Source organism: Peromyscus maniculatus, chromosome 10 (assembly GCF_049852395.1).
Source record: "Peromyscus maniculatus bairdii isolate BWxNUB_F1_BW_parent chromosome 10, HU_Pman_BW_mat_3.1, whole genome shotgun sequence".
In the NCBI taxonomy this organism is placed as follows: domain Eukaryota; kingdom Metazoa; phylum Chordata; class Mammalia; order Rodentia; family Cricetidae; genus Peromyscus; species Peromyscus maniculatus.
The window spans coordinates 71,561,815-71,585,425 of record NC_134861.1 but is presented as its reverse complement, the minus strand read 5'-3'; the positions used below and the strand labels follow the sequence as shown (position 1 = coordinate 71,585,425).

Sequence of the window (23,611 nt, the reverse complement as noted above, 5' to 3'; positions counted from 1 at the left end):
GGCGTCAGCTAAGCTCTTTGCTTTTTCCAGGGACAGAGGCCCCTCTCGGGCCGGCGGCTCCCACAGGCAGGGAGCGCCCGCATCCCGGGGAACCGAGAGCCGCCCAAACCGCGGCGGCCGGCCGCACCCTCCCACCAGGCCCCGCCTCCCGGCCCGAGCTGAGAAGGGGGCCCCGGGGCATCCCGGCTTCCCTCTGCGGCTTCCCAGAGCGTGCACACGCGGGCCCCGCGGGAGTGGGGTTTCCTCGGGCGCCCGGGATCCCCCGGAGCAGCGCAGCGCAGCGCAGCGCAGCGCGGAGCGGCGCGCGGCCGCCTAACGGGGAAAAGTCGCATGCGCGCCCGGCCGCGCTGGGGGAAGGCGGCCGCGAGGGGAGGGGCGAGTGCAGAGCCCGGCCGACCGCGGAGCCCCGCGCCCACGACGCATGCGCCGGGGAGGGAGCGCAATCACGGACTCGGCTGGCGGCTACCGGCTGGAGAGAGGAAACCCCGGACGGCGAGAGCGCGAAGGAAATCTGGCCGCCGCCGCTGCCGCCGCCGAGCGCGCGCGCTCCCGGTGAGTGCACCCGGCAGGGTGGGCCCCGGTCGGACGCGCGGCGGGCGGGCGGGCGGGCGGCCGGCCGGCCCCGGCGGCGCATGCGTGCTTCCGGAGCCGGTGGAGGAGGGGAAGGCCGGGAGGGGGAGGAGCGCGGCAGTAGCGGTGAATTTTGAGGGGTGGGTTGGGGGCGCGCCCCGGCCGTCCCCGGTGCTGCTGGGGCTCCGGGAGGGAGCCGCCGCGGCGTTTTCCCGGTCGTCGCGGCCTGGCTGTCCCGAGTCCCCGCGGCCAGAGTCCCGGGTGGGGGAGGGAGGAAGCCGGAGCCTCAGGCGGCCGCACGGTGAGGACGCGGGCGGGCGGGCGAGCGCGGGCGCGGAGGGGCGGTGTGCGGGGCCCGGGGCTGTGGGGGGCGGCGGCGGCGGCCAGGCCGGGAGGCGGGAGCTGCGGCCGGGGTCGGGCGGTCCGAGGAGCGCCGAGCTCCGGGGAGTCGCACTCAGCGGGGCCTGCGTGAAGCGTCCGCGGGGCCGCCGCCGCCGCCGCCGCCGGGGGTTACCTGCGGGGCAGGGGGGCGCGGCGGGTCCTGCGACCCGGGAGGGACGCCGGGGCCCGGCAGCGCGCTGGAGGGCTGGACGCGCGCTGGGCAGGCCGAGCCGGCCGCCGACAGGACTCGCGCCCGGGACCCGCTAGGCCTTGTGACCCACTTTATTCCTGTCACCGCTCGGGCACGTTTGGAGCGGCGCCCAATGGGGCGATGGGGCGGCCAGCTCCGCCGCCGCCGCCGCCGCCGCCGAGCCCCCGCCCTCGCCGTGGCCGGCCGGCCGGCGCGCTCCGCGGTCCGAGCGGCTGCCGCGGCCGCCCAGGGCTGGTTCCGTTAGTGGTCGTGGTTCCGGGGCTTGCTTGGTCCGGCGAGCTGCGCAGGGCCCCCGGCGCCCGACCGCCCTCTGCTTGCGGAGCTGACCGCCCTGGACGTGGTCCTGGCTCGGCCAGTACGTCGCGCCCCGAAGTTTAGATTCCCCCGGGGGTGTTTTCTGCCGCCCTAGACGCCCCGGGTTTAAGTCGGCAGAATCCTGAAAGATGAAGAGCTTTGGCCCCTGACCTGGCAGATGACAGATCAGGTTCTGGGTTTTTGATATTCGAATGCGGTGACCCCCCACGACCTGAAAGGCTTTCTTAGACCCTTCTAGACGGCAACAACAAACCCCGGTGTTTCCTTTTTCAGTGAAAGAAAAGCACAAGAAGAAACTTTTCCAGGCATCGTTGATTTGACGACGGCACTGATCCTCCGAAATCACAGGAAAGGTAATCTCACTCGATGGCGTTGTTAGAGATTACAGAAGAAAAATTGTCGGACATCCATTTTCATACCCGATTAAAAAGGAATTCTTAATAGGATATATAATTTAGTGGCTGTCTCTAAATCATATGCCACGGAACAGCTCAAATTTGGTTTGTTTTAAAATCTTAGGGGGGAAAAACCTTATTTGTGAAGTAGTTTACTGACTAGAGTGCCATTGGTTAGTTTGCAGGACTAGCCATGATTACCTGTGAAAAAAGAACAACACAAAACTTTGGCATAAAGTGAAAGAAGCAAGGAGTAAATTGGTGTGGACTGTGTGTTGTTTTATATGTTAAGGGAGAGGGTAATGACTAAGATCTGTATTGCTCTTCTGCATAAGGAAGTCCTAGAATAATACTAGAAAACCAATAATTACGGGAAAGGGAGAAGTGGTCTGTAGAGGAAAGGTTTAGAAAAATGAAATGTTTTATTCGTTGTCTACTGTTTTTTTTTTATTGTTTTATGGATTCATGAACAACAAAAATTATTTAAAATAGTTTATATTGGTTCCCTATTTTGTAGGGAATTTTGATCATTTTCGGTATTATTTTTCTTAATATTTGAAGAATAAACTGAAGAAAAGTTTAGGACGAATTTGCTGGCTTTTCCACTTTAAGAAGGTGAAGTCACAGACGAATTCAAAACTGCAAAGGTTGTTGTTTTGCCTTGTTGACTCTTAGTGGTAATGGCATTAGTCGTCACAGTTGCATGATGCTGCGTTGATAGTGTAGTGTCTCCCTTTAATTTTGTCAGGAACTATAGTTTATAATTTATTCTCCTTTTGTCGATCCCTGCCTCAAAGTTGGAGCACTGCATTTACGGTGCCAGTAGAGTAAAAGGTCTATCTTTTTGTGCTTTTCTGGTGGGAAGCTATTATGTCCTTTAAGGACGTGAACCCCAGTGAAGTCTCTGTGTGTGTGTGTGTGTGTGTGTGTGTGTGTGTGTGTGTGTGTGTGTGTCAGAGATAGAGATAGAGATAGATAGATAGATAGAGATGAAACTCAGAATCAAATATGAGAAACTAAGGGTTTTTATGATTACAGATTGTGTAAACATACATTAATGATTTTTCTGGTTCTGCCAGCCTAAGCTTTTCAGTAAGGTCAAGGTTGAAAGGTGGCTATGAGAGTGGATATCATTTTAGGGAGGGAATACTCAGAAACTCCCTCTAGTGACAATAAGATTGTATGGAAACCAGTTGCTACAGACATTTTGATTACTATTACTAGTATTTTTATTTTGTGGGGCAGGATATTTGGGTTGGTTTGTTTGTTGCAGGTGTATGATAGTCACTCCAGTGCAAAAATGGTACTTATTTTTCATTTGAACTTATGTATGTGAATTTTTCCAGTCTTTTAACCAGATGAATCACATAAGTGGAGGCTGTCTTCCATTTTTGTTATTGTTGTTGAGATAGAATCTCGTGCTGTGTGTAACCCAGGCTGTCCTGGAACTTACTCTGTACTCTAGACTGGCCTTGAACTCATGATAATCCTCCTGCTTCAGCTTCTTGAGTACTAGGATTGCAGCTATGTTCTATTACACTGGATGGACATTTCTACTTTCACCTCATATCTTCCTCCAGAAATAAGTACTAACAATTGGATGTGTAGCTTTCTACATCTTTTTCTTTGAATTATAAATATGTCTATTTTAATCTTAAAAACTGAATTATTGAACTTGTTTATGGTAGTTACTTGTGGGGGTGTTGGGGAGTCTTAGTTTGTAGTCCAGACTGGTCTGGAGGTAGAGAACCTCCTGCCTCGCTCAACCTTTTGACTGTTAGGGTTATGCTTGGCCAAGTTAGTGAGTTCTTCTTGAATGATGGTTTGTTCTGTCAGTTTGCCTGTACTGTACCCCACGCTCCAGGGTAGAAATGACTTAGAATATGTCAGAAAGTTTCAACATGGGATATGAACCTTAGGACATAACCCCATATACCCCCCGCCCCCAATATTGAGATACTAGTTGGTATGGAGGCACCTGCAGTTTAGAGGGATGTCATACTGATGTGAATTCCGCGTAGAAACTTATATTTTAACATGTTTTTCTATAGCATTCTTAGGGGCCTAAATTGTAGGGTCTCAAGTATGGGCCCTTGAGGGTGAATAGGCATCCCAGCCTTGTAGTTAAGGCTTAAGTTAGTTAAGAAAGGAGAGAACCGAAAGCTTAGACTCTTTTCTTCATGTGAAGGAGCCAGCTGCAACTGCATGGCAGGTATCTCTGAGTTGGGTGCTGTTTGTCTGGATATATTACTTAATTAAGCTTTTCCATTGGAAAGAGCCTTTGCTGCTTATTTGATCATTGTGAATTCATTACATATTGATTTCAAGGTTGTTAAAATATGAAACGTAGAAGTGGGGTTTGTCATTGAGCTGCTGTCCATTGTCAAACATGTCAGGCAGATATTGCTATAAGTACAGAAAGTCTCTGCTCACTCTTTCCTCAGAGCACCACCTTCTTCTTCTTCTTCCTCAGAGCACGCTGCTGCTTAGTTCTGCTTAGCTGCTGTGTCAGGTGAATTATTTACGTACTCTAAATGTTGTAATAAAACACCGTGGGAAGCAAATTACTTTGAAAAGTTTCATATTTTATAGCAAAACTGTCTTTGACTATTTCCTTAAAATACTTGCAGAAGCATGAAGCATCTTTTTTGAAGTATAATTTCTTTGTAGACAGTGCATCAACTAATTGTATTTTCTCCTTTTCTGAGCTTTAAATTGTTGGTAGAGTTGGATGAATTATCAACCTAACACCTTTAAATGTAAGAACAATTTAATTCTTACTAATTGGTTTAATTACATAATGGCATTTATTAGTTGCTTTACAACCATTTTTAATTGCCCTGATATATGTAATTTCCGTGAATTACATGGATAAAGAAATTGTTTTTCCGTGCTTTATTTTGCAAATATTAAATTACCTAAACAACTTATTCTCACAGTTTTGAGTTATCACATTAGTTGTATAATTCACATAGAAATAATTTTGTTTATTATTTTAAGTCTGCCCTGTCACTCTACAAAGAGAAATCATTTATAAGAGTAAATTTTTATTATTGCTTTTGATTTTTTTAAAAGGACTATTTTAGAATTTCATTTTGTGTGTTTGGATGTTTTATCTGCATGTATGTCTCCACCATGTGAGTATGGGCTCTCTTGGGGGCCAGAAGAGTGTCAGGTTCTCCCCGGGAACTGGAGTTACAGACTGTTGTGAGCTGCCATGTGGGTGATGGGAATTGAACCCAGATCCTCTGGAAGAACAGCCAGTGCTCTTAACCAGTGAGCCATCTCTATTCCCTAAAGGATTTCTTTTTGGTGGTGGTGTTGTTTGTTTTGTTTTTTTAAGCTCTGTATCTTAAATATTTAATTTATTTTATAAAATCCCTTTTATTTTCATATGGTGAATGCTAGAATGAAAAGTGGACACGATACCACCATGTCCAACATGCTCTGCTTTTTGAAAGAGTTCATGTTTTAATTTGATATTCAATTTTTAATTTTCATTATAAATAGTAGAAAATAAGAGCACACGTTGATTCCCTCTTTGTTGGTGGTGATGGCTGGATTTTTTCCGAGTCAGAGTCCTGTGTAGTTGTGACTGGTCTTGTGCTCTCACTGCTCCCGCCCCAGCTCCTCTAGCATGGGATTACAGGGGTAGCCACACCTGGCTTCCAAGGCTTCTTTCTGTGTTGAGGAAACGAGAAGCACAAAGTTGTACCTGTCGCTGAGCCACTTGCCTAGCTGAGAATTTATCATTTGTACTGAGATAAGCTTAACGTTCAGTAGTTGACCGACTTTCCTAATTTTCAACTCTCAGTTATAAATGCAGCACGTCCCAGTATGGAAATTCGGGAAACAGAAAGAACATCAGCACAGTTTCAGAGTTTAAACTACTGCTGAAGTCCTGCACCCAGAGATGCCGTTGTTAGTCTTCTTGGGCACCTTTTCCTCTGTTATGCTTGAGCGTTGTGGGAGTTTATACAGACCCCTGACTGTAGAGACCGGGAGCACCTACTACAGGGTAAACAGTTGTGTTCCTTTAACAGCAAGTCAGCACCATGTTTTCATCTCATTATTTTTCTGCAGTGTTACTCTTTTAATGTTTATTCTCATCCATGTTTTTTATTTCATTTACTTAACTGCTTTTACTGTTGGCTATGTTAGTTTTTAATTTTTAAGTTAATAAGAGGAAGTACAACTTGAAAATTTTGATAGTCTTCAGAATTAGAATACAAGTAAAATAATACCGAATTTGTGTTGATAACCAAATTCAACAGATTTCATTGGAAAAATGTCAGTCTATATAATCGACTAATAATAATGTTCAATAATGAAGTAAATCCAGGATTTTTGTAGTGTGTTTTTTTTTCTAATTTTATGTTTTCCTTAGAAATTTATTTCACATTTCATTTCATGAGCATAAATCAGTTGGGGATTTGGTTTTGGTTTTGGTGCTGAGGTTGAGCACCTTTCACATACTAGGTGGGTGCTCTCTCCTCCCCAGCTGCCTCCCCAGCCACTGTTGGTCACGTGCCTGGATGTTCCTGCCATGGTTTCCAAGGAATTTGTGTTTCCTTGAAGTCGCCAGCAGAAAGTTGGTTGTGATATTCTTTTATCCTTTTAGTATCTGTAGAAACACAGTGAGTCTAATGTCTATGTAACCTAGAGCAGTGATTCTCAGCCTTCCTAATGCTGCAACCCTTAATACAGTGCTCCATGTTGTGTGACCCCAACCGTGAAATTATTTTGTTTGCTACTGCATAACTGTCATTTTGCTGCTGTTATACATTGTTCATATCTGTGTTTTCTGATGGTCTTAGGCGACCCCTGTGAAAGGGTTGTTCATCTCCCAAAGAGGCCGTGACCCACAGGTTGAGAACCATTGCTCTAGGGTGTCGTCCCCCCCCCCATCCACATTATTCTGATCTAGTAATTTGAGTATTCTTTTTTCTTGAGCAGCCTAGCTAGACATTTATTAATTTACTGGGATTCTCATTGCTAATCTCTAGTTTAACTGATTTCCTCTTCTTTTTCTGTTTTTAAAGCCCTTGATTCTTCTCTGCTGCTCATTATTTGCTTTCTTTGGATATAATTTTTTTCTCTGATCTCTCAAGCTAGACACTGAGGTCATTTGATTTTTCATTATAAGCACACTAGAAATTTTGACTGCTTAAATTGTTTACTTCCAGATTTTTCTATTTTGGGGGGGCTTGGGATTCTGTTGTTTCCCAGGTTAGCCTCTAACCTGAGGGGGTCTTTTTTGCCACTCTTAGGAGTATCTGGGACTGTAGGCAAACACAACTGTGTCTGCTCCTGGTATCTCTTTGAGCTGGGATTAGTGAGTTTCTTTACAAATATTGGGCTTTTCCAGAGTTAGTTCTGCTAATCTAATCCAGTGAGATGATATTGTGTTAAATTCATGGAAATTTGTTTTATAGTCCCAAGTATGATCTTAGTAAATGTGTCTTACATGTATTTGAAAAGAATGTTGTTGGGTACAGTGTTCTATAAATACCAGTTAGGTCAGTTTGGTTTATTGTTTTATTTATGCCTTATTACTTTTTTTTTTTTTTTTAAAGATATATTTATTATGTACACAGTGTTCTGCCTGCATGTATGCCTGCAGGCCAGAAGAGGGCACCAGGTCTCATTACAGATGGTTGGGAGCCACCATGTGGTTGCTGGGAATTGAACTCAGGATTTCTGGAAGAGTAGCCAGTGCTCTTAACCTCTGAGCCATCTCTCCAGCCCCGCCTAATTACTTTTGAATGAATATCAGACCTGCTATTTTTTGCCAGAGAGCATGTTAGTTGCTGTGACGTAATACCTGAATGAAACAACATAAGGAAGCACTTCCTTTGTTTCCGTTTCAGTGGAGGTGAGACAGAACTTGATGGGAGAAGGCATGATAGAGCAGGGTTTCTCAGCTAGGACAGCAGAGGCAGAGAGGTCTGAACAGAGTCTGGTCTCCAGTGACCTTGGAAGTTTCTCACTTTTAGTAATGCCATCAAATTAGGAATCTGTCAGTGGATTGATTCATTGATTAGGCCAGAGCTCTACTGACCTGTTGTCTGTAGGTTGTTGTTTTTTCCAGCTCTTTAGGGGCCTGCCACCCAGCTCCAAAATAGATACATGGAGACTTAGTCTTTCTTATGAATGCCCAGCCAAGGCTTGTTTCTAACCAGCTTTCCTTAACTTAAATGAACCTGTTTCTCCTCTTCGATGTTTTGCCTCTGGGCTTTTTACTTTTCTTTATATGTCTTTCTTCCTTTCTTACTCCATGGCTGGTTGTATGGCTGGGTGGCTGGCCTCTGGCATCCTCCTCTCCCTCTCCTTTTCTTGCTCCTCTTCTTCTCTGGAGCCTAGATTTCTCCTCCTATTTATCCTCTCTGCCTGGCAGCCCCACCTGTTTCTCTATCCTGCCTAGCTATTGGACTGTTCAGCTCTTTATTAAACCAATTAGGTGTTTTAGACAGGCAAAGTAACTCAGCTTCACAGTTAAACAAATGCAACGTAAAAGAATGCAACAGGTCTTTGCATCATTAAACCAATATTCCACAGCATAAATGAATGTAACACATCTTTAATATTCCACAACAGGTCTCCTGTCTGTGGTTGAATCCACAAGCTAGGGACAATGCCTTCAACACTCTAGCCTTTGGGTAGGCACATCATATCCAGACCATAACAGAATGCTCACCTTTTCATCTAGGCAGGGAGGAAAGCATCTTAAACTAAGGGGAGGGTAAGAGACAGGATCTTGCTAGGTTGCCCAGGTTGCCCTTGGATTCATGATCCTTCCACCTTAGCCTCCTGAGAAGATGGATCGCAGATACACACCAACTTCTGGGCCCTGTGTAGTTTTAAAATTCAGTTGAGTATCCTAGAGGAGATAGAAATGAAGAACTCTGGATTCCTGGATGCTGACAGTTTTGTTACTCTAGCCCTGCATGAGCACCCACGTGCTCTCCTAGCTTCTCTGTTCTTTGACAACAATGTTTTGCACAGAACAAATCTGCGTCCAAATTGGAAAATGCCCTAGTTAAGTGTAAGTCAAATAGAATAGAAACCTAGAAAAGACCCCCACCCCGCCTCTGGAGTTTGAAGTCTTGTCCTCATGTTGGCTTGTGAATATGTTTTTTGTAATTCTATTGGCTTTTCTAGTTCTCAAAAAGAACGGTAGTCTACTGCAAGCTCTCTTTTGTACCTAGACACAAACATTTTCCTGTTGTTTTAAAAAATGCCTAGAAAGCTTGATTTGGGGAACTCATTTTATTTTACTGTTTGAATATTAATGTTGTTAGATTTTAATTTTAATATTAAAAATCATTGTTTTTAGAAATATAATTTATGTCTTAAAGTTCACTGATTTTAAGTGTACAGGTTGAGTTGTGATAAATGTACACAAATAAATGTAGCTACTTCCAATACCAAGAAACAAAATCCTTTACCGCCTCGCAAGTTTCCTCTTCTCTGCAGCCCCTGGTCTATTTTCTGTTTGCATGTTTTCCTTTTCTGTGATGCAGAAATGCAGCTGCTCAGTCTGTCTTCTGGGCCTGTCTTTCCCAGCACTCTCATGTCAACTAGTTGACCTCTTTTTATGTTGGGTATTGTTCTTTTCGGTGGGGTATGCATATGATTTGTTTTTCCAATTATGAGTTGACAGACATTGGGTTGCTTGTAGTATAGATGGGACTGTTACAAGAACTGCCAAACCTTTGTGCACATATATTTTCATTTCACTTGGCAAACACCTGAGAATGGTGTTAGCAGGTTTCATAGTAATTGTATGCTTCATTTTGTAAGATACTGATGAATTGTTTTCTAAAGTGGGTGTTCAACTTTACGTTCATGGCACCAATCATTGACAGTTTCTTGCAGAACAAGGCAAGAGCTACCTTGCCTTAATATATTCTATTAGAGTCAGATAGTAGATAGTAGAATTGTAGAAATTATCTCCCAACCTGTGACTTCCCCCCCTTTCTATGTTTGTTGGCATTTTTGAAGAGAGTTTTAACTATGATGATCCATAATTCATTGATTTTGTCTCCCTTCCGCTTCCTCTTTTTGTTGCAGGTTTTTCTGAGACAGGGTTTGACTGTGTAGCTCTGACTGGCCTGGAACTTGCTAGGTAGACCAGGCTGGCCTCAAACTCCCCGACACCTGCTTGGCTCTGCCTGCTCAGTGCTAGTCTAGAGGGCACCACAATGCCTGGTGATTTCTTCTCTTTGATGTTTCATGGTTGTTTGGTGTCTTAGCTAAGAATGAGTGTTTTTATCTCATGTTTTGTCAGAAGTTTTAAACGTTTGTTTTTATATTTAAGTCTGTCTGATTCAAGTTTATTTTATTTAAAGTATGAGGAAAACAATGATATTAAAAACTTCCCACATACACAGTTTCATTACCATGATTGTACTTCATAATTATGAAGTTAAATTAATAGTTAATAAATATTTCTCTAAAAATAATAAAGCATTAATACTCAAGAAGCAAAAGAGAGTGTTTTAGGAAGCTTAGTGGAGGATTTTCATGGACTTCTAGCAAACGATACTGTACCAAATGAACAAAAAACAAATCTGTATATAGTAGCTAAATATACCAATTATAATTGTAATTGGATGGGTAGTCTTAATTCTGCTTTGAAAATAGAAATTCTTATATTTATTTTCAGAACTTTTGTGGGAAAATATAAAAAAATTGACCATCATACTAGATAATAAAACTTGAGTGTATTCCAAAAGTAGTAATAATAAAGTAGTAATAATATGCAGCTGTCCATGTTAATGTAGTAGCTATTAGCCATGTGTGTTTAAATTTAAAGAAATTTATTATTCAGTTTTTCTTTCTCATTAACCACATTCAAATTTTAACTGAGATTGATTGCCTTTATCATACAGAGGAAGAAAGTGAATTGAAGACTGAGTCAGCTGAATGCTTACTTTTTATAGCAGAGAATCAATATACATAATTTTTAATATATAAATTTTTAACTGATATGTAAACCTCAAAGTTGTACATATTAATGGGGTACCATGTAATATTCAATACATGTATACATTTATATAGTATTTAAATCAGATTAGATACAGTGTGTTTTCAAAATTCTATTGTTTCTTTATGGTAAAACTTGAAAAATCTTTTTTGTAGCTTTTAGAATGGGTAGTACATAATTGCTGTCTATAGTGATGCATACTGTTTAGTAGTACCCAGAGCTTCTTCCTGTCTGAACTGTAAATTGGTACCCCATAAATCAGCCTGTCTCCATTCTCTGCCTGGTAGCCACTCTTGTTGTCTGAACTATGAGATCAATTCTTTTAGATTCCATGGTAAGTGTGAAATCATGTAGTACCTGTCTGTCTGTGCCTAGCCAAATCTGGTACCATACATATTATAACAGTTGAAAGGATTTCATTTTTTTTTTATGGCTGAGAAGTAGTCTATCGTATGTGTATACCCCTCCTTTTAAAAATCTGGATCATATGAGTATAGAAACAGATTTCTCTTCAACATATTGGCTGCAGTTCCTTTTTTTTTTCCTCGAGACAGTGTTTCTCTGTGTAGCCTTGGCTGCCCTGGGCCTCACCCTGTAGACCAGCCTGATGAATTCACAGAGATCTCTGCCTCCCAAGTGCTGGGATTAAAGGTGTGCGCCACAGCCCACCCTGGCTGCAGTTCTTTTATAAATACAGTTGTGGAATTGGTGAATTGTTAATGTTTTGGAGGACTTTCCATACTGTTTTCTATGAAAGGCCATCCTAATTTACATTCCCACCGTCAGTATGTAAGAGTTCCTTTTTCTTCTCTGTCCCTGTCAGCACTTGTTATCTTTTGTCTTTTTTGATATTAGTCATTCTTAATAGAATGAGGAAATACTTCATTGTGGTTTTGTTTTACATTTCCTAGTGAGTAGTGATGTTAAGCATTTTTTCCTGGACCAGTTGGTGTTTGTATGGGTTTGTTACTTTTTTCTTCTCTCTCTTCCTCTCCTGCCTGACCCCTCGTGTGTGTGTGTGTGTGTGTGTGTGTGTGTGTGTGTGTGTGTGTGTGTGTGCACGCACCACGCATGCTGAAACCAAAGGTTGGCACTAAGTATCTTCCTCTGCTCTAACTTGCTACCTTGCTCCTTTGCTCCTTTTTTTCTTTTTTTTAATTGATTTTTTTGTCATACACTATATTTTGATCATATTTTCCCCTCCCCCAGTTCCTCCCAAATCCTCCCTAACTCTACCCAACAACTTTGTTCTTTTTTCCTCTTTAAAAAATAAAAAAAAAAAACAAGAAGTAAACAACCCCCATAAAATAAACAAGCAAAAGACCAATAAGACAAAAAGAGAAAAAATGCCAAAACAAAGCATACTGAAACAAAGGGTCGACGATTGAGTTCCTTTTGTGTTAGTGGGGCCTGCCCCTCAAGTGTGGTTGATACACCCAGTGAGAATTCATTGTAGAAAACTAATTTTCCCTTTGCCAGTGGAGATAATTGCAGATAGCTTTTTGGTTAGGGGTAGGACCCCGTGTCCACTTCACCCTCTCAGTTCTGGGACCCCGTCTGTCTTGCTGCAGGTCTTGTGCATGCTTCCACAGTCTCTGTAAGTTCCTGTGTGCCTCAGTCCTAGTGTGTCTGAAACTGTTTCCTTGGAGTCTTCCATCACTCTGGCTCTTACAGTCTTACTGCCTTTTCTCCCCCATAGATCATTGAGCGTGGAGGGGAGGGATTTGATGAAGACATCCATTTAGGGCCCAGTGTTCCAAAGAAGTCTCTCATTTTCTGCTTATCATTCAGCATGGGTTTCTGTGTTAATCCCCAACTGCATCAAGAAGGTCTCTGATGTGAGCTGTTACGCTGTTGCTTTTTGAGGCACCTGGAACTCGCTGATTTGGTTAGTCTGGCTGCAAGCCCCAGGGATCCTCCTGCTCCTGCCTCCCCAGCTTTGGAATTAGAAGTGTGCCACCAGGCAGTCCCTTCAGCTCAGTTTGTTTGTTTGGTTTGGGTTTTTGTTTTTTTGAGACATGATTTCTCTGTGTAGCTTTGGAGTCTGCCCTGGAACTTGCTCTATGGATCAGGTTGGTCTCAAATTTATAGAGATCCTTTTGCCTTTGCCTCCCGAGTGCTGGAATTAAAGGTGTGCAAGCACCACCACCTGGTCAATTTTGTTAATTTTTGAGACAGAGACTTACTGTGTTTCCCAAGTTGGTCTGGAATTCCTGGTCTCCTATTTGGAATTTGAGGATGTACTGCCTTGGAAAGTAAAGTTAGTCATTGTACAGACTTAAGGTCTTTGTGATTATTCTTCAGTCAAGCACTGAGTGAAGGTACAAAAGTGAAGTCCTTTGTTTACTGAACTTAGGACGCATTGCAATCTTGGCTTTTTCAGTAAACACTTGATGCTCTGTGTTTGCTTGTGTCTCTAAGGATTAGTACATGGTCTAAACATCTAACAGTAATTGCTTGACATTTAACCCAAGTTACAGCTACACTATGATTACCAGCATTGAAACAGTCACTTTAATGATTATGGTTTAATATTGGATGATCTCAGTAAAGCATAATTGGAACAGCCCTGCACTGGATACGAGGCTTCCTTCATCCTGACTCTTAGCACCCATCTACTCTTGTACTGGAGGAGGCCATTGTTTGTCTTTAGGTTTTCTCTGCTCCTTACTGTTTGTTAAAAGCCTTGAGATTCTTTCCTAAAGATGTTTTCTAGAATGCTTTTTGTAGTTATAAAAATAAATTGAAGTATTGTGCTAATCATAGGGGCTTGGTTTTATTTACTGACCAACTCAGTTCCTAAAATAGTACCTGGCCATAGTACATATTCAATAATTATTTCTTGTATATAAGTAATTATCCATATTAATTTTTACTAATATTAATGAATGTATTGACCTTTTTATGCCTTTGTCTGGTTTTGATAGATAATTCTGATTTTTCTAGAATGAATTTTTAAGTGTCCTTCCCTTTTCAGGGCTTTGAAAATTTAAGGAGGACTGGTAGATAATTCTTAGAAGTGATCTAGCACTGAGCCTTCTTTGTGTTGTAATCTACTTTTATTTCTTGATTTAGTAATTTCAAATTATGTCTGTTCGCCTCCTACTAAGAAAGCGAAGACTTCATCTTATACTGTCATTCTCTGCCCTTATCAACACCATCTGCCATGGAACCACCTACTTCTTTGAGTGATGCCTATGCAGTAATGACGGGACATTTGCATGTCTTAGTGCATTTTTAGTTCTCTGTTTCATAAGGGGTAGTGGGACTTGTCTGCGTTTTTCCATCGTACCCCTTTCTTTCTCCACCTCAGTGTTCTACCTTTTGTTTTTGACCAAATTGATAACATTCACATCCTCTTTACTTTTATTTATTTATTTATTTATTTATTTATTTATTTATTTATTTAGAGAATGGAAGCTTTTAGGCTTTGTCTGTAAGTTAATTTTAAAAGCTGAACATAGTAAATAACCATCACTTAAATCCCAATTCCATCCTCCAGCTCCTCCCCGTCTTCTCCCATGTCCCTCTCCGAGTAGCATGGATTATCCCCTTTTGTTTCATTAGAATTTCTAGTGCTTATAAAGGCTTTGTAAGAAAAAAGACTATGTACACACACACACACACACACATTTATTTAAAATTTATATTGGTTGCTTAGACTTATGTTAGTCAATGGCCAGTTTAAGATATACTCAGAAGTCAGAGGGCTTCCATGACAGTTTTACAGAGGACATTTGTCCAGTTGGCTTCAGAAAGCTTGTGCTAGGAAGCAGGCCCTCATTTGTTTGTTGTTGTAACAGAATTGGAGAGGAGACTAAATGTGTGTCCTTGTGTGTCTGTTAGGGCCCTAATGAGGAAAAAGTATGACCTAAGAATTTGGAACCCTGCAGTTCCTGCTGAAGCCTTTGTCCAGCCCTAGAGAAAGAAGCATTTCCTTTGCTTTGGCAGAGGATGGCATCCTCCACCACACACACAGGCTATTGCCTAAAGACTGCTGTGGTCCCAAAGAAGGGGGTCTGTGCAGTGAAGTCTGTCCTCAAGATCTGTTCCCTTTGCTTCTCATTGCCTTCTGCCTGACAACTATCATCAGAAGCTTTGCACAGCCTATGAGATTTGCAAGTCCTCTTCTGGCAAGACCTGTCTTACATGCAAAATGATTTGTTAAGACTTAAATAATAAATATGATGAGAAACCAGAGAAACGGATATGGGAATGTTTTGAAAAATGTTGAGCTGAACAACAACTTGGGAAGAAGGAAGTTCATAGTATAAGGTTACTCATCGATGACCAGTGATTTGCATATATTTTTCACAATCTGTAGCTTTTCCTTCATAATCTTAATAGAGTCTTTTGTGGAACAAAAACTTCCCATATTGCTGAAGTCTAATTTACCAGTTTTTGTTTGTTTATAGATCATGTATTTGAAGTTATGCTGAAAAGCTGCACCAAGTTGTAGGTCCCTCTGATTTTCTCTTTTATCGTTCAGTGGCCTGCATTGAATGCATGAGATATGTTGGGGCTGGAGAAGTGGTTTGGTGGCTAAGAGCACTCCTTCTCTTCCTCAGGAGTGGAGTTCAGTTCCCAGCACACACTTTGAATGGCTTGTAACCATCTGCATCTCCAGCTCCAGGGGTGCTTCTCTTGGTGCATGTGCCTGGCTTATGCTCCCCACCCCACACACACATATAAATATACCTAAATGTATATAAAGTTTGAAGATCAGGTCAGGGGTCTCTTGATCAGGTTTCCTTTATTTGCCTATGGTTTTATGATTTCTCTCTACACTGTGATGGTCCTTCAAGCTTTTTTTTTTTTTTTGGCTTTTCAATACAGGGTTTCTCTGTGTAGTTTTGAGCCTTTGCTGAAACTCACTTGGTTGACCAGGCTTGCCTCGAACTCACAGAGATGCGCCTGCCTCTGCCTCCCGAGTGCTGGGATTAAAAGCATGTGCCACCACCGCCCAGCCCTTCAAGCTTTTTAATCCATTTGAAGTTACTCTACCCTGAAATCTAGATATTGATGAGATCTGACATGTTCATTGCCACATTCCCTATTTCTGGAAAATAGGAGTGCCTCTACAAATGTTCTGTATTTTAAAAAATAGTAATAATGGAATTTGATTAGCACCTGCCTTGTTTGCAGTTATTTTTCATGTGGGTGTAAAACTCAGAAGCTGATTCTGTCAATTGTTAAGAGAGATACCTTTGGAAACTTGTGTAGTCCTTCTAGGTTAGTCTTTAGAACTTGATGAATTTTACTTGATAACCTTTAGCATCCTCTTTGAGCTCAGAGGTATGACTTTTTTTTTTCTTAATTGTAATATGATGGGATTTCAGTGTCCCGGTAAACATAGACCAAGGAACTATAAATGTATTTGGGGCATGGTCTCCTACTTTTCTTTGTAGCTTTTATTTAAAATCTTTACAATTTTTTTTCATTTTTTTAATAAGGAATATGTATTAGTCAGCTTCCAGTTGCTATAACAAAAGAACTGACAACAGTTTTTAAATGAGGAAAGTTTTATTTTGGCTCAGAGTTTCAGAGGTTTTAGTTCATGATCAGCTTGTTCTGTTGCTGCGGGTCTGAAGAGGCCGAGCATCATGGCAGCAGCAGTGTGTGGAGAAGGTGGGTTACCTCATACAGATATGAAAACTCTGGGGAGAAGGCCTGCTTTTCAAAGGCACACTCCAGTAATCTATTTCTTCTAAGCAGCTACCATCTCCTTATAGCCCATTATGCTATAGATTAATCCATTGGTAAGGTTAGCATCCTCATGATGCAATACCTGTGAATAGCACCACTCACTGGGACACTAAGCTGTGGTGATGTTTTGTTTCTGCTTGGAACAGATAAAGCTCGCCTGGAGATCAGAGTTCCGAGCTAGCCACTAGAGGCAGTGGAGGCACATGCCTTTAATCCCAGCACTTGGGATCTCATGTCTTTGATCCCAGTACTTGGGAGGAGGAAACAGAAAGTGAAATGGCTGGGTGGAAAGAGCAAGTGATAAGGCAGGGTGGAGACAGGAGCTCGGCCCTTTGGGTTTCAGGAGTCAGTACAGTTAAGAAGTCTCTCTAGTGGCTGGCTTCCTACGTCTCTGATCTTTCAGCTTTCACCCTGATATCTGACTCTGGGTTTTTATTATTAAGAACAATTAGAATTAGCACTATACTAAGCCTCTAACACATGAGCCTTAGGAACCATTTTATATCCACACAATAACAGAATGAAAAATAACTGAAATCCAAATGTGCTCTTTTTTAAAAATCAATTTCTGAAATTTTCCCAACTCCCTCTCATAATAAGAGCTATTACTTTCCATTTCCTCTGACAAAGGAAGGTTATTTGCAAATGGCTGAATAGGAGGATAAGATTTGTCAGGTTTTGGACAGTAACGATTACCGTTTTAAGATTGTTTTAATATTTTACATGTAAATGGCAGTCTTATTTGTACACTTTCTGTTTTAAGGACGAGTTATCTGCTGTAGCTCCAGTTCACATCAGAGATTTACACACTTCCAAGTTCAGTATGCTAACTGCCCTTTCTCTGTGACTCATAAGCTAAGACTAATGTTTGCTTTAAAAAAAAAATCTCTTAAGTATACCAAGTGTCACATAAAAAGGTGAAATTCAGATTTCAGTGTTGATGATTTTACTAAGATATCTGTGGACTGTGTGGGACTACTTTCAAACTCTCGTGACAGTACAGTGGTGGCAGCAGAGAAGAAATTAGCTGGCCCTTGCATTAGGTACTTCTGTGACTGCCGTGACAGAACACTTGGTAAGAGCACTGTGAGGAAGGAAGGAAGGAGGGAGGGAGGGAGGGAGGGAGGGAGGGAGGGAGGGAGGGAGGGAGGGAGGGAGGGAGGGAGGAAGGAAGGAAGGAAGGAAGGAAGGAAGGAAGGAAGGAAGGAAGGAAGGAAGGAAGGAAGGAAGGAAGGAAGGAGGAGAGAGACTTATTCTGGCTCAGAGCTTGAGGGAAGGCACAGAGGGCTGCGAGTCAGCTGTCCCACTGTGTCTGCAGTCAAGAGTCAGAGACATGAGTGCTGATGCTCAGCCCACTTTCCCCTGCCTCTTCCATTCAGTCTAGGGCTCAGCCCATGGCATGGCACCACCTGCCTGTAATGAGTCTTGCCTCTGCAGGTAAGGCTCTCTGGAAACACCCCTTGGTACCTTCACAGCTGTGGCTCCTAGGTTCTTCCAAATGCAGTCAAGTTGACAGTGAAGAGTGATCGTCACACCCTTGCTCTGGGCAGTGGACGTATTTATGGGTCGACTGCCAGGGTTTATAAGATGTAGGAGTAGGGGAGGTGGACAGCTGGAGGTAAGGGTCAGCTGCCAGCGCTTAGTGGCTGGCTTAGACTTTTTCTATTCTGGGAAGTAAAACCACATTAGACGAACTGTTTTAAAGTAGGGAATAAATTAAGAGACTTGGATTCTTTTATTATTTTTCTTTTAAAACGAATGAATATATAGAGAAAATTAATATGGAACTTTTTAAAGTTTTTACCATGTTTTAAAGTTGTCTTAATATTTTACATGTATCATTTTTACACTTTGTTTTTCCATAATGTGTGGTGATGGCCTGTTCATCTTATTTATTAAATGAAAGAATTGATATTTGGAAATCACTTGATGACTGACTCAGTCATCAAAACTTGTACATTAAAGATGATGGTGCACTGCCCATGAATGACTTAGAGAATGATTTTCAGGGACTTCACTGAACTTCTAACTTCTAACTTCACTGAAGTTAGACACAGGCATTTATATCCTGTTGGAAGAAAGACCAGGGTTTTAGTGTTTATCTCTGTTGTTCCTCTGAAATACTTGATAGCGACTGTGGGCACATCCATCACTCTGAATCCAATTCCTTTTTGAAAAATAGAAAAAAATAATTTTCTTCTGACAGCAGGTATTTGGGGGTTGGCTACATTATTCATTGTGCATAATTTGTTCCCCACTGATTGATCTTCCACAACTAGCAATCACTTGGCACATGATTAGATAATGTAAGTATAAGTTGAATGAAAGAAAAAAGACTAGTTGAGGTCGCGTGTCTATCAGATAGGCTTGATCACGGAAACACCAGCTTCTTCAAAGATTTACATTTGGGGATTTGAGGTGTTTTGTTAACGAGTAGCATTTTGATGAAAATAGAAATTTTCTTTATATTTGTTCTTTATAGAGTGCTATCAATGCATTGACTAGATTTATTGGTATAATTAATTACATAACATTTTCTGAAAGCTTTAAATGGCAAGATGAACTGCTATTTTAAGAATTAATTAGCCTCTAAGAAACATAGAAGCTATACTTCATTGTAAAACCATAGCACGGACACACACACACACACACACACACACACTCTCATACTCACACACACACACACACACACACACACACCCCTACCCCTCGATAGGAAAATCTGTATACATTCATGTAAGTTTTCTGAACTTTCCCTAACTTTCCACCAAACTTCATTTTCATTTTATAATGGAACTTGTCTACACAGTTTCCTCAACAGTTCAACTTATAAAATCTTATTTCACAGAATGTAAAGATAATGTACAGAATTTTTAGTTAAGGAAAATTGTTCCAGATTCTGAAAATGATTGGTAAGTGAAAGTAAAAAAAGAAAACAAACCTTTATCTCTCTTCTTCTAGACAGATTTTTAACCTGGATAAAATGGTTGGTAAGAGGGAAATTTTATCTTTAGAGGAATTGCAGCTATAAGAAATACTAGAAAATTGTAGGCTTCGTGGATTTAATCATCAGTGACTCTGACTATACTATATAAAAATTGGTTGTGAAATGTGTGAAATACAATGGCTAAAGCAGAATACATAAACCTTTTTAACTGATGATAGTCAGCAACTCTGGTGAAGAGACAAATTTCACCTTGAAAAGTAACTAGTAGGAGTCAGGTTGGGAAGGAAGTCAGAGTTGACCAGCCTGTGCAGTGGTAAGTGGAGGAAGGTGCTACAGATTGGTAGCAAGGACTCCAGAAAGGGGGCTTTCCTCTTTTTCTTCCCTCCCTGCCCTGGACCAGAGTAAGAGTTTCATTGCCATGGTAGCACATACATTCCAAAAGGTGAAGGAAAAATGTCTGTGGCCTAAAGAAGTGGGAACACTCCCTGCAAGCTTAGGATTTGGAAATCCTAAGAAAAGACAGGTGTGTGTGTGTGTGTCTGTGTGTGTGTGTGTGTGTGTGTGTCTGTCTGTCTGTCTGTCTGTCTGTCTGTCTAACTGTCTAAATCTTCAGGAGCCCCAACCACATTCATGCTGCTTGAGTTCAAAACAGAATCCAAAATCAAAGCCCAGAGAAGTGACCTACAAAGTAAACCACAGCTCTAGTTATGCATTCAGATGGTGACCCCAAACAGTAAAGCAGAAGCTTTGAAAACTGAACTTACATGGAGACCACTACCCACAGAAGGCTACTTAGAACCTGTGGTCTAAACTCAAAGTCATATTCACAAGAGGGCCTTACTAGAGCCTACATTCCCATGGCCAGTATTTGGAGTGTCTAGAATACAGTGCAAATTCTTGACATACAAAGAAAAAAGGAAATTATGACTTTTTAAGGAAACCATGAGAAGAGCCAGAAAATAGAATTATAAGAAAGACCTTAAATAAGCCTTGAGTTAAAGCTAAGTACTTGATATGAATGGAAAAATAGGGTATAGGATTTGCTTCTGATACTTGAAAATTTTCCAGTGAAAATCAGAACATGAATCAAATCGAATTTCAGAATTGAAAAATGTAATGTGTGAAGTATAAATTGACTGTGTGGACTCAGCACTGTGGACATGACAGGAGAGAGTGAACTTGAGATAAGTCAGTAGAACTCTCCAGGCTCTATCTTGTGCATCGAGGTCTGCATTATGCCTTAGGTTCACGTGGTGACCTCTGCTTTCTGCTCATGGAGTAGTGTGCTGTCTGCACAGCTGCATGCTCCTCACTCACTGCTTCTTAGCGGCTGCAGAGAGCTGCCTTGTCACCCCGCACAGATGCAGAGGGGGCCATTGCTCGCCATTGTCTCATACTTTATCACTTATGAAGGCTGAAGACAAAGTCATCAGTGAGCGGATTAAAATAATTGTCATCCGAGGGACTAAATCTACCCTTGTATACGTTTTCATTTGAAAGCTTTGACGGTACATTAGGAGATATTTATATATGTAAACAGAGATGGGTAATGTGTGTAAGTCAGATTGTAAATCTTATATCTTCAAAGATGTTAATTTTGTCTTAAGAAAAATAAGTATAGTAATTATTTTAGTGAAGAGAAAATATTATGGCCATTATGTTCTAAATAATCTGTGGTTTAGAATGTTTATTTGAACTAGTCAGATGGCTGTGAATTTGCTTGGCTTACTTGGTTGTACAAAACTGATTTGGCAGGTAACCCAAGTTTTTTTGTCTTTTTGTTTTTTGGGTTTTTTGTTTTTTTGAGACAGGGTTTCTCTGTGTAGTTTTGGTGCCTGTCCTAGATCTTGCTCTGTAGACCAGGCTGGCCTCGAACTCAAAGAGATCCGCCTGGCTCTAGCCTCCCAGTGCTGGGATTAAAGGTGTGTGCCACTGCCACCCGGCTCCAAGTTTTAATAAATCAAAGCAACTGTCATTTTAGTGATTATACTGCAAAATATTCAGAGGAATATTCAAGCCTTGAAAAAAGGTTTATTTACTTTGGGTGATAATTCAAGTATAGCCTCATTGATGGGATGGATATGAATATATAATGAATATGTATACATATTTGACTTTTTAAGTTAATGGACTCGTACAAAATCTGTGGTTTAGTTAAGTTTGGATATCTGTTTCACACTTCAGAATCACATCACATCATTTTTAATGTGCATTAAGAAATTAATGTCTTTTTTTTAACATGCCTTAGAAGTAGTGTTTTAGAAGAGGAAATAGGTTCTCATATTTATTTGGACACTATACAAATGGAGCTTAGATAATATTTGTAGAGATGTGTTAGTTGAATTGTTGAAATGGTCTTCTGTTTTACTAAGAGAACTTGTTACTTTTTTTTGGTTTGTTTAATGTTTCAGAAATTATTGTTCTTTGACATTTGATAAGTTTAGCATTCTAGTGTCACTAGGAGGAATCTTCTATGGTGCCACTCAAGGCTTTATTCATAAACCTGGTTTGAGGTGTGGTTTTTAAAGAGGATTACTTGAGTTTTATATCGTATCAGTTAAAACTCTTTAGCACTACTGCTTTTGATTCATGTTTATATCAGGAAACAAAATTTGTGATACCAAATTTAACAGACAAAATTCTAAAGTAGGTCATGAATCAATAGGTTATTTGATTAGAAAAAATACAGTTTTAATTATATAAATTATAGAAAATTTATAGTTTTAGTTTTTAACTTAATTTTTTGAGTTGTCTTTGATAATTAGCAATAATTAAATCAATTAAAAGACTCCCCTTCCCAGGAAAGGCGCAAACCTACACAGAGAAACCCTGTCTCGAAAAACCAAAAAAAAAAAAGACTCCCCTTCTTTAAATGATGTAAAGACATAGGAAATTAATTTTTTGCTCATGTTTTTGTTTTCTGGAATAAATAGCATGTATTTTCTTTTTTCTTAAATGTAGGCAGAACTGTAGTATAGACACCTAATTCATAAAGGGTAAAAAGAATACTGCAGCTTTCTAATTATAAAAAGAATGCACATTTATGAAGGAAATTTTAGAATGTATTGAAAATGTGAAAACCATTATCCATAAAATATCTCAGAAGCCATCATGTGCTGTAACTTTGGTTTTATGTTTTGGTGCCACTGTAAGTACAATTAGACATACAGTTTTTTCTAGCTTTACTTTAAGTAATATTTTGGTGAATATAAAACTTAGGATGCCTCTCTGATGGTTTATTTCCCCAAATAAAATTATTGGATCAAAGTATCTGTATATTTTCAAACTATTTATGTGTCTCAATCCCCTCCTCCCCATTTTAAAAGTCAGAGTCTGGTGTAGCCCAGGCTAGCCTTGAACTTACTATGAAGCTGAGAGAGGATGCCTTTTATCCTCCTGCTGTCACTTCCTGAGTGCTAGAATTCCAAACATGCATTGTCATGCCTGGGTTATTAGATGTGACACCAAACCAGGGCTTCATGCTTCATAGGCAAGCACTCTACCAACTGAGCCACACGCTGCCCATTAAGAAGAGCATATTCCTGGCTGGTCTGTAACTCAGTTCATAGAGTGCTTAGTGGAGTAAGCATGTCAGCCAGAGCTTGAGGCAGCTGTTCACATTGCATCCACAGTCAGGAAGTAGACAGGAAGAAAGCTCTTCTGATCAACTACCTTTTTCCTTTTCATGCAGTCCAGGACCCCAGCCCAGGGGATGGTGCTGCTCACATCATAGTGGGTCTTAGCACCTCAGTCACCTAAATCTAGAGAGTCCCTCACAGGTGCATCCAGACTTAACCTCCTAGGGGAGACTGCATCCTGTAAAGTGGACAATTAGTGCTAACTGTCATGGGCATATTGGACTCTCCTCTGCCTTTCTGACCGATTCTCCTTTGGATTTTTGTTAAGAAGATCATGCTGGCTTTGTAGAATCACTTTGTATCATTGTTGAAGTTTTTTGGAAGAGTTTGAGGAGAAAAGGTGTTAACTCAGTCATGGTTTTGATAGAACCAGTGAAGCCAGTTGGGTTGTTTTTCTTTATGAGTAGTTTTTGATTATTGGGTCAGTATACTTATCTGTTCACATTCCATTCATGTTTA

At 41.1% G+C, this 23,611-nt stretch overlaps 1 protein-coding gene across 9 annotated transcripts in view; it reads left to right on the top strand.

Moving 5' to 3' along the window:
• The first annotated feature begins 349 nt into the window (after positions 1–349).
• Clock (clock circadian regulator) overlaps positions 350–23,611 on the top strand; it is an 83,882-nt gene continuing 60,620 nt past the window's right edge. For 2 of the 9 annotated variants that reach the window (XM_076546462.1, XM_076546459.1), the window contains exons 1-2: positions 417–552; positions 1,751–1,830. The gene's annotated coding sequence lies outside the window, so the exon portion shown is untranslated. Of the gene's footprint in view, positions 553–644; positions 872–1,498; positions 1,518–1,750; positions 1,831–23,611 lie in introns of those variants that run through there. The other 7 variants (XM_076546465.1, XM_076546456.1, XM_076546463.1 and 4 more) reach the window with 6 other exon arrangements.